General features: G+C 43.2%; 2 long non-coding RNA genes across 2 annotated transcripts; one reads left to right on the top strand and one right to left on the bottom strand.

The window, feature by feature from the left end:
* Window positions 1-1,196: 1,196 nt before the first annotated feature.
* Window positions 1,197-7,918, bottom strand: LOC134435747 (uncharacterized). Its single transcript, XR_010032081.1, has 3 exons — window positions 7,764-7,918; window positions 1,791-1,905; window positions 1,197-1,568 (listed from the first exon to the last, which is right to left on the bottom strand). It is a non-coding gene; the product is annotated as an uncharacterized LOC134435747 (long non-coding RNA).
* On the top strand, window positions 5,201-6,635 carry LOC134435745 (uncharacterized). The gene is made up of 2 exons (XR_010032080.1): window positions 5,201-5,290; window positions 6,573-6,635. It is a non-coding gene; the product is annotated as an uncharacterized LOC134435745 (long non-coding RNA).
* Window positions 7,919-10,619: the final 2,701 nt, after the last annotated feature.

Genomic DNA, 10,619 nt, shown 5'->3' on the forward strand with positions numbered 1-10,619 from the left:
ATACTGATGGACAATAAATACACAAACACAGTGGACACACACACACACACATGGCAGGAGGAGATCATACAGGTGATGTGAAGATGCTGTATATAAGGTGCAATGAGTAAAGTGTAAGTGGCATGGTGAAAGAAGTGTTCATGGAATATTCTCCAGTGTCCTTTGAATATTCATGTGGTTTTCTTCAGAACGTTGAGGAGAGCCGTTTCCCAGTGTGCTTGTGCGGTACCGCATGCCGGGCTAGCGCTTCCCTGATGGTAGTAGGGAGGACAGTCTGTATGCTGGATGAGTTGTGTCTTTATGATGTTCATTGCCCTCTTGGAACAGTGTGAAGTGTACAGATCCTGAATGGCTGGTCGGGGTGATCTTATGAGCTTTTCTGCCGAGCTCACCACACTCTCTGTACTGCCTTCTAGTCTTCAGCTTGACGGCTGCCATGCCAGACAGAGAGGCTGCTGGTCAGGATGCTCTCAATGACACCCCTGTAGAAGGTGGTGAGTGCCGATGTGGGGCGGTCGGCTCTTCTCTCATCCTTCGCAGGAAGTGGAGTAGTGTCTGTGCCTTTTTGAGATGGTGGAGCCATGTGGTGCAGTTGGCAGAGGAGGAGCGGCACAGTGGTTGGTGCTGGGTTGATCAGGTTCAGAACCAAAGTTGCTGGTGTCATCAGCCCTCCCTCTGAAAACTGGCTTCGTGCCTGTCAAAAAAAGGCATGCTAATGTTATGAATGAAAATAAAGACAAAAACAAGCACCCCCTATCTACCTACAGAAAGACATGACCATGTGCATATGCTTGTGCACACGCCCCCCCACACACTGCTACTGTCTTAAAGTGTGGCACGCAGGCACGCACGCAGGCAGGCACGCACACAGGCACGCACGAAGGCCTATTCTCCCCCCTTTGCCTCAAGTCAAGTGTGCATTTTAGAGGTTGGCCTCACCTGCACATGTGTGAAGAGCAGGGAGATGGGAGGTTGAGGATGACGAGGCAGGGCAGGAGGTTCTCCTTGTGGGCTGCCCTGGTCCTGATGCTGATTGCCCATCACCATGCTGTGGCTCATCAAACCCATTACTGGCCTGGCATATCGATGCTGAACAGGAANGACTGCTTCCATCTGCACACGTGCATGCACACACACATGCACACACACACACACACACACAGACACACACACACACACACACACACACACACACACACACACACACACACACACACACACACACACACACACACACACACACACACGAGAGGGTATACATAGAATACACTACATAAAAATCACACCCATCATTTTAATGCAGAACACCAGGCTGAAGAGATACAGAGCTTCTGGCCTGTACAGGGGTCACTACTACTGTGCCAGTGTTTTGTATTATCCTCTATACACAAGTTCTGCTATAAATAAACACAGCACATGAAGGAATTACTGTATTGGTCTAGTGCAGAACAAAACAGATTCAGTGATTTACTCACCACTGTGTGCAAGTTTCTGTGTTCAGCTCAGGTGGAAGCCTCCATCACAACATGTTGGTACTGACATCAACCATCTTTCAGAAAACTGGCTGCCTGTCAGAAATAGCAAAATTATGTTACCACAACAAGGTAGTATCTTAAAGATACCCTTAACCAAAGGCAGACGGACACACACTGCCACTGTCTTGGTTCTAGGACACACACACGCCCTTTAAGGGTCACATGTATAATGACCGGGTTCTCACTCACTCGCACACTTCTTTTCTCCTACTTTTGCCTCAGACAATGCAGTGAGTTTTAAAAAATTGGCCTTACCTGCACATGTGTGAAGGGCAGGAAGAGAGGTTGAGGATGGAGCTGCCAGTCAGGAGGTCCAGAGCTGTCCTGGTCCATCACCATCATGTGGATCATCAACCCCAACTTCTTATATCTGCGTGCACACATTCTCTCTCTCTCTCTCACACACACACACACACACACACACACACACACACACACACACACACACACACACACACACACACTTGGAGAGATACAGGTTATATGGCACATCAGGAGGCAGGGGTGTTGTTGTGCTCTAGATGTTTAGAAATAAGTAGGTGCATGGACCCAAAAAGTAGACTTCAATGTGGGAGCACACTAAAGACACTAAGGTCAAGTCACTACTCTCTGATGGCAGCAACCTGAAACGTCTGCTCTAATCTACTCTGAGAATTGTTTTAAAAAAAAAAAAAATTAAAATAAATTAAAAAAACAAAAAAAAATCTGCTTGTGCTTGACCTTAGTGTCTTATTTAGTGTGTGAACCTGCTCCCACATTGAACTATATGGCACATTTAAAATCAGACCCAATGACAAGTCAAGTCAAGTCGGTTTTATTTTCAATTTCTTTACATGCACTGGTCAAGAATTGAAATTACGATTAACACCAGGTTGAACAAATATGACACCTCCGACTTTCAGTGCTATTCTATACATCTTTGCCTCAAAGAAACACTACTGATGGCTCAGATGATGAACCAGACGTGCACAACACAGCACAGGAAGAAACTACTGTATAAACACCTTTTGGCCCAGTGCTTACCGGTAATTTGTTTAAGGGTAAATACAGCATCATTTCGTGATAGCTCGTGGTACAACAAACATTCAAAACATCGCGTGTCATTTGAAAGGGATGTCAAAACTATACGTTTATTCAAACGAGTAATAAACCACGAAACTGTTATTAATACGGAGATCATTTCGTGATCACTTTGTGGCGAACTTTATGATATTTAAGCAAGCAAGCACACAATCGGATAACCATTCGAAAGACCGTCCCCAGACAGCACGAAGCATCTTGCCGACGTTGGCTATTGGGCGGCGACATCGGGAAAACGTCGAGGCCTTTTTTGCCTTATAATCGTCATGCCAATTAGGTTGGTTTTAGATCGGCAAAATAGCGGCAGAAAAGACGGTTTCCTGCCATGGTTTGCCGATGGTTTGCCAACTTAACCCCAACATCGGCAGTGCGACGCTTTGCCGATCAATTCCCTGCAGTTCCCTTCCGATGGTTTGCCAATGGTTTGCCAACCTAACCCCAACCATCGGCAACGCGACGTTTTGCCGAGCAATTTCCTAATGTTTCCTCCCGATGCTTTGCCAACATAACACCGACCATCATCTGACAATGTCCCAAACACAGTTTGCCGATGGTTTGCCAACCTAATCCCAACCATCGGCAACGCGACGCTTTGCAGATCATTTGAAGACCCCAAAACCAAAAGCCAGCGCCTGCTTGCTTGCAACCAGAGCAGCGCGAGTTCTGTTTGAAATTATTTCAGTTGTCAAGGGAACGAACTATTTCCGTTTACTTTACTGGACGTCGCAGTAGCCACCTCAATCATTTTTAGTTAGACGGCATTGCCATCATTTCTGTTGAAATGTAGGTTTCAGCATTACAAGTCAGGCGTGATCAAACATTTAATTGGGTTGCTGAAATAATTCTCTTTACCTCTCATGGTGTATCGAAGGACCTCGACGAGTTTCTAATCGATATCCGACCTCACTTTTCCTTACCGTTAGCAAGTTAGCTAACATGTCAAACGTACCCAGCAACCAGGTGAGTTTTTGTTTGGTTTTATAAGTTATAGTTTGAGATGTCACATTGTATGTAGGTCGTGTGTAGTCTAACAGCGTTTTCTATTGTAATATAAATGTAGGCATACTGCTCCCGTAATCAAGTGTCCTGCTGGAGTGGGGCTGTTGATTCTTGTCTAGCCCATGATGGCTGATTGAAAGGACATTACAGCTACGGTATGTAACACAACGATTAACTTTGTTGAACTTGCGATGCACAGGAAACACACACCACGTGAAGTGAGATAAAATAATATTGCATCACATTCATAGCCCTTACTAATACTATAAGTAAGTCAAATAACTCCTGAGTTCATAGCCTTCACTGCAATGTGTTGCTCTCGTTTTCACAGTCAATTCACCACAAGTCAAAATCAGATCAACAGACAGGGACATCAACCTTCTCTTGGGGATATGCCAGATATGCCATAACAAGAAAAAATGGTAAGTCTATCACTACATAAGATCCATAACAAAATACTCTTAGTTAAATCTTAAATGTGACCTGGTGGCATTATTGCGTGAATGCTTTGCACACTTAATGAATAAGGTCCTCAAGTGTGTAGAGTTTCGCTGAGTTCGTTGTTTATTTACATTTTCCTCAGCATAACTGTACAGCTGACACCGCTGCCTTCTGTATCATAACAAAGCCTGTCACTTCCACGTTTCGTTCTTCTTATGTGACCGAAGTCACTGGCTACTGCACCAGGGAGGGCCTCTGCACTCATTGCTGGTCCTATGATGCCATCTATTGGCGAAAACGTGCAACAGCATAATTAAACTAAAAGACAACTTCTGACAGGACAACAAAAAGACAGGGAATGAGAATAAGGGAATAACAAAGACAAAAATGGGGGGTCCACTACACTTGCATACAAACTGATTGTGATGCTGTCACTCATTTTCTAGTCTATATCTTGGACTGAAAAAGGATTACATTATTGTGTTTTCAGGTGTTTAGCCCCTGCGGTTGTGAAGAGGATGCTGTGTAGATGGCAGCATGAACGTGTCACACAGCCATTGGCTAAACTACTCGGTAGGTATAACGAAATAGAAGAAACCACCCCCTCAACCCTGTTTATGCTGCACTGTACCTATTATAACCAGTTTTTATATAGACCATTATTTGAAATACTATGAGAGCCTTTCTGTTAGGATACTGTACAGCAGGGATGGGCAACTGGAGGCTCGGGCGCCACATGCAGCCCAACTTCTCACTTTTTTTAAAAAAAAAAAGAAAAAGGACAGTTTTTAACCCCCTATAAATCAATAGTGTAAGCATTCAGGTATAAATAAAGAAAAAGTGAAGTATCCTTTTGTAAATTCTCTCAAGTGCGTGGTGATGTGGCCCACCGATTGTGGTAATTAAAAATGTTCGCCCACCTTACAATGAAAGTTGCCCACCCCTGCTGTACAGCCTACATCACTTGTACATGTCCTTACCAAATATGACATTGTTAATGCCTAAAAGTTATATGTCTAAATGTAAACCATAATATTAAATTGTGATGGACAGAAATCAACTAAACCAACATATTACATTCTGAATGTAGTTGCGCAGTGATACTGAGACCAACTTTTCCTGTCTTTATTTGCCAGACTTCTACACTTGCCCTCAGAGTTCACATATGGTTAAGTGCACAGGTGTCCATCCAGGTTCATGCTGATGCTGGTAACAAGAGGAAAACATGCTGATTGGTAAGTGAGATCCCTGCTCAACAAAAATCCACACAGCACAACAAGTAAGCCTAGTTTGTGGTATCAAATGTAAAATGTAAGTTTCATCAAAAAGTTGTAGAACACATCTGAATAAATTGCAGGCCATCAAAGTAGTGAATGGGCAGGGAAAACACAACCAGTAGGCTTATGAATTACTTTGACTCAGCACAGCACAGGCGATGCTACCATTCCTTGGGAATATGACACAGAGGTCTGCTATTCCATTGTAAATATTGACTGGAAATGTTCATGTTTCAACTGTTTAAAAACATTGGACTCAGGAGAAAAGATCTCTAGGTGTATATTAGGGATGGCGAAAAATTTTAAATATCTTAACCGGTTACTGAGACTCATTAACTGGTGGTTAACCGGTTAACCGGCAATCTTAAATGATATAACGTTCACATGCCTCATGGGCACAGCACTGTTTTTTTCATTTTTATTTTTCACATAAGCCTTTCTTTTTGCTGCTCAGACAGGACCTGTCATGTCCAGCCAGTGTCGCCAGATGGAAAATGCTGAATTATCGTACCAAAACCTCAAAAATACAGTTTTTGGGGGCTTTTTGGGAGGAAATTACTATTATAATTATTATTACCGGTTAACCGGTAGAAAATTTAACCGGTTATCATTGGTCCGCTCGACTATCGGTTAACCGGTTACCAGTTAACATCCCTAGTGTATATAAGTGAAAGCCCACCTTTGCCATTGTGACACAGCACACAAGTAAACACTGCACACAACGAAATTGCATTTTATGCCTCACCTGTGCAAGGGTGCAACCTACATTGGCATACCAAGGGAGCAGTATGTTGCAGTGTGGCGGGAAGGTACCATGCTTGGGGTACCTCAGTCATGGAGGATGGAGGAGACAGCACTGGTTAATTACTCCCTCCACCAACCTGGCGGGCTGGGAGATGAACCAGCAACCTTTGGGTTGTTCAGCCCTGGGCTACAGGACACCCTAACCGCTTACCAATGACTGCCCCACTTATCCATGACTGTATAGGAAATACCACAGAGTAGCGAGTACACTTTTAAATTAAAAGGGTCAATATAGATGATAGACTTTTCATCCACAGGCAGGACTTAGGCTACATACAGTAGAAGGTGAAATCCTGCTTACAAAAACTGTTCTCAATAAATAGTTGTAAACTTTTGACATGTCAAAGTCATAGCCTAAACTGTAGGGTATGTTCTCATGTAAAGGGTGACTTTCACATCCAGCCCATGTTCACAGATATTTTTTTTTCTCCTGCAGGAATGATTCAACGATGGACACTTTGCTTAATTGTGGAAAAAATAAATGGAAAAACGTCTATGATTTCTTGTGTTTTCATTGGTGAGGCATATGGGATAAGCACTGATCAGGAAGACCTCAAATAAGGCGGAATTCCACTGCAGCGGTGAGAACATTCAGACGTCTTTTTTGTTTATGGAAAGAGCTGATTTTCTAGCATGCTAGGTTCATAACTGCAACCTAAAATCAGCTGTTCCTCGAGACGTCAGGATGCTTTCCTCGCGCAGATGGGGTACGTCGAGTAGGTCGTAATTAAATCGGGTAAATGTTGGCTCATGGGTGGATATAAGGCGGCTAAACGTCGGCGAGATGCATGTAAATAAATGCATCGGCAAGATGTCTTTGAAAGAGCGGCAGCTCATCGGCCAGATGCTGGGCAGACGTCGGGATAGCCAATGCATCGGTAAAACGTAGGCATTCCATCGGACGCCGCTCTTTTGCCGCACGTCTGCCCAACATCTTGCCGATGAGCAAACGCTCTTCTATAGACGTCTTGCCGATGTATTTTACATCGGAAAAAATACATCTTGCCGACGTTGGCAAGACATAAGTGTGCTGTCTGGGTCAAAACGTTTATGAATTAACTTTTCGTAGTAGGCCTAGTTAACTTTTATTCTAGTCTGGCTAGCCCTTATGTCTTACCTTACACATAACAATGTACTCCATTCACATTTGCCTCGCTCGTATTGTCGTAACAATATTCTGAGATGTGCTGCCTTTGTCCATTCTGACCAGGCTGGCTAGCTAGCTACCAGGTTGGAAATACTGTAATAAACTAGCACAGATTTCCCAGGCAGTGAAGCCTGTAGTCGGGTATGGAGGGCAACAGATGTTCATATTTGGGAACCAAAGGCAGTTTCCTGCTTAACATATGCAGTGAAGTAGTCACAAGAATGGTAATTACACAGGACTAATAGTTGCTTTGTCTGCCCATAACTTAGTGCTGTACATTATGACCACTACACACACAACATCTGAAACAAACTTACGAAGGGGGGCCTGTTAGCTTGCCTTGAAGCTAAAAAACTTTAGCCAAAACCGCTAGTTGGTGGGGGTCGTGGTGCCGAGGTGGTTAAATGTTCGCCCTCCGACTGAAAGTCAACTAGTAAAGTAACAGTTATGTATATTCATGCATTTATACTGAAATCTTACCGACAGTTGAGTGATCGCTGCAGCGAAATCCATCCAGTGAGTCGTTTTTAAAAGTCCCGCGCGGCGCTTGTGTTGTCATTCGGTAGCATGTCACTGAGTTCAGAAACTTGAACAGCCAAAGGGGCGTTACTGTGAGGGCGGTCTAGTAAGGGGGAATGGGCGTAGCGGTATTAGCTGGACAAGACGCAGCTGGACCATATTGACACAATCTCCCGATGTCACGTTGATCGGGCCAGACTTAATATTCACATTTAATCTCACATTTAGTCTGGTTTGCCAGGCCAGGGCTCTGGGCTCATATTTTTATATTCCAGCCAGAATTCACATTAGTAGTCTTTTAACAAGCTGCTATATAATTTTATTCATGCAGTGTGTCATCTGCATTGCTTGAGGAGGGTATTTGCTGGAGTAATTTTATTTAGCAAGGAGCAGGTAATTAAAGATGCATCAGTGCTGAGGATCCTTTAAACACACACACACGCACGCACGCACACACACACGCACACACACACGCACACACACACACACACACACACACACACACACACACACACACTGCTTGTTGAAAATTATGGTCCAGGCACAGCCCTTATAGAACAGCCTTGCCACTCGCTATTAAGCCCCATGGCATTGTACCAGTTGTTTGTATTAGTTCTATGGTTTTTGGCTGCAGTTCCAATGAGTTCTCCACTAGTCACGCATCGGAGACCAGAATGAATGGGACCAAAAAATTTTCACCCAGGTCTCATCAACAAAGCTCAGATTTGTCGTTCTGGAGACTTCAATAAGGGTTTCACTCAACAGTTTAATAAAAAGCACATATGTCCGTTTGATTTGTTACAGGAGGCGTTTTTGTTGCTCACTACTCGCTAGCATTTTGCTAAGGATGTGACGTCATAGACACTTAAAATCACTTTTTAAGCATATGTGGGGCTCAAAAGACCTAAAACTCAGCCGTGGGTATTTTCTATATAGTCTTTCGAAAGCAACATCCGAATTACACAAGAAAAAAAATCATATACTGAGATAAAGGCAACATGACGGGTTTTCCTCCATAGGACTCCATTCATTCTGGTCTCCGGGCCGCCACGTGGATAACGGTGGAACTGCCCCCACAGCTCTAAATCTGCCATAGAACTAATACAAACCTGCCTCGTTTCGGAAACCGGAAATACACCGTGAAACCAACCAGTGGCGTATCTGGACTTATAGAATCTGTGGTCAAGGCCTCAAAAGGATGACTCAACTCAATTTGATGCCTCTCAAGGAAGTGTGAAGAGAAACTGTCCAGGAGCGAATGAGAGGAGTGTTTGTCAAACAGAAAGTAATTAATTGGCCTAATGCTGGAGTCATATTAAATTATGAAACACACCTGGACTAAACAAATGGGGCATTACAGTTTTTTCTTTAATTTTTAAATATATTTTTAGGGGCTATATGATTTTCTTTGATAGGACAACCTGAGATGGTGACAGGAAGCGAGTGGGACAGAGAGACGGGGTGGGATCGGGAATTGACCCCCGACCACACAGAGTCAGATTTAAATACTCATTTTGGCAGTTGTGGTCAAATTAGCCCATAATAGATGACTAAAAATGTTGTCACAGGCTTCATTGTCTCTCTCAATGCTTGGAGGGCTGGGGTTGTCTGAAAATGCCTGATTTTTAATCCCAGTCCAGCCCTGAAAGTGGGCTATTTTACTCATGCACCCTCACAGTTCTGCACGCTTCCCACAAATTCACAACTGATTCATAACTGAGACAATAGGTATAAATGGCATTAACATACAATGCATATTCACATTAAGCACACAGTATATGCCACTGCATTATTTGCTTACATTCTGTTAGATTTGGCAAGTTACCAAACGTATTTTATGAAGCACAGGGTAGCACAGTGCAATGCCACCTCATCCTATCTGTACAAAATAAATAACTATGCTTTCAGTTTTGTATATAATTAACCCCAATCCTTCCCACTAATTACCTTTTTGTCAGAGCACAGAATTGGGACTCATTGTTCTTTCATGATTTCAACAAAACAGTTCTCACCTTTGACATTCATCCGTGCCTCCATTTTCCAATAATGGAACTAGGAATGTAGCCTGATAACACAAAACAATGAGTAGCGTGGTTCAGCTCTGTATTAAATGAATTAAACAATTGATCTTGTCAATGATTCTCTTAACACTAGTATGAGAGACATAGGCATATTGTAGTTTATAACTAGTCACAAGTACTCACACCACCCTAGGATTTATAAAGCATCATAAGCAAGAGTTAGTTACTCATAACTGGTGATATAATGCACCATGGTGCATCATGAGTGTAGTCATAATGTACTATGATTATTATGATGCACATGTTAAGTTTTTCAAAATGCCCTCTTAACACCTTCAGAAGGCATGTGCAGTGTTGCCAGATTGGGCTGCTTAGGAAGGCCTTCTGCAGGGGGAAAAAATGGACTGGAGGAAAAAACTAATATTTGGCCATAGAAATTGATAGAATTGTGTGAGATTTAGAGCTTCCAGGTGGGTTTTGAGCATTTTTTGGGCTGGAAATCATCAGCCTCATCAGGCATCCCTGGGCATGTGGGACTGATTAGTCATGACAAAATCACTGACAGTCCACCACCAGATGTAGCCTTTCGGTGACAGTGACAATACATGCACTCACATGCATACAAGCAATCAAGCAGGCCATGATTACGTGATGACCCTGTACAGCATTTTGAATATGGTGCAGCACTCTTTTGTAAAAATCACAAAGCAATGCAGCATTACCTTTTGTGATTCACACAGCTGCTGCACAAAGTGTGTGGGTCAGTTTAGTAAAAGGAAACAAGGGGGAAAAAAAC

Source organism: Engraulis encrasicolus, chromosome 20, assembly GCF_034702125.1.
Source record: "Engraulis encrasicolus isolate BLACKSEA-1 chromosome 20, IST_EnEncr_1.0, whole genome shotgun sequence".
In the NCBI taxonomy this organism is placed as follows: Eukaryota; Metazoa; Chordata; class Actinopteri; order Clupeiformes; family Engraulidae; genus Engraulis; species Engraulis encrasicolus.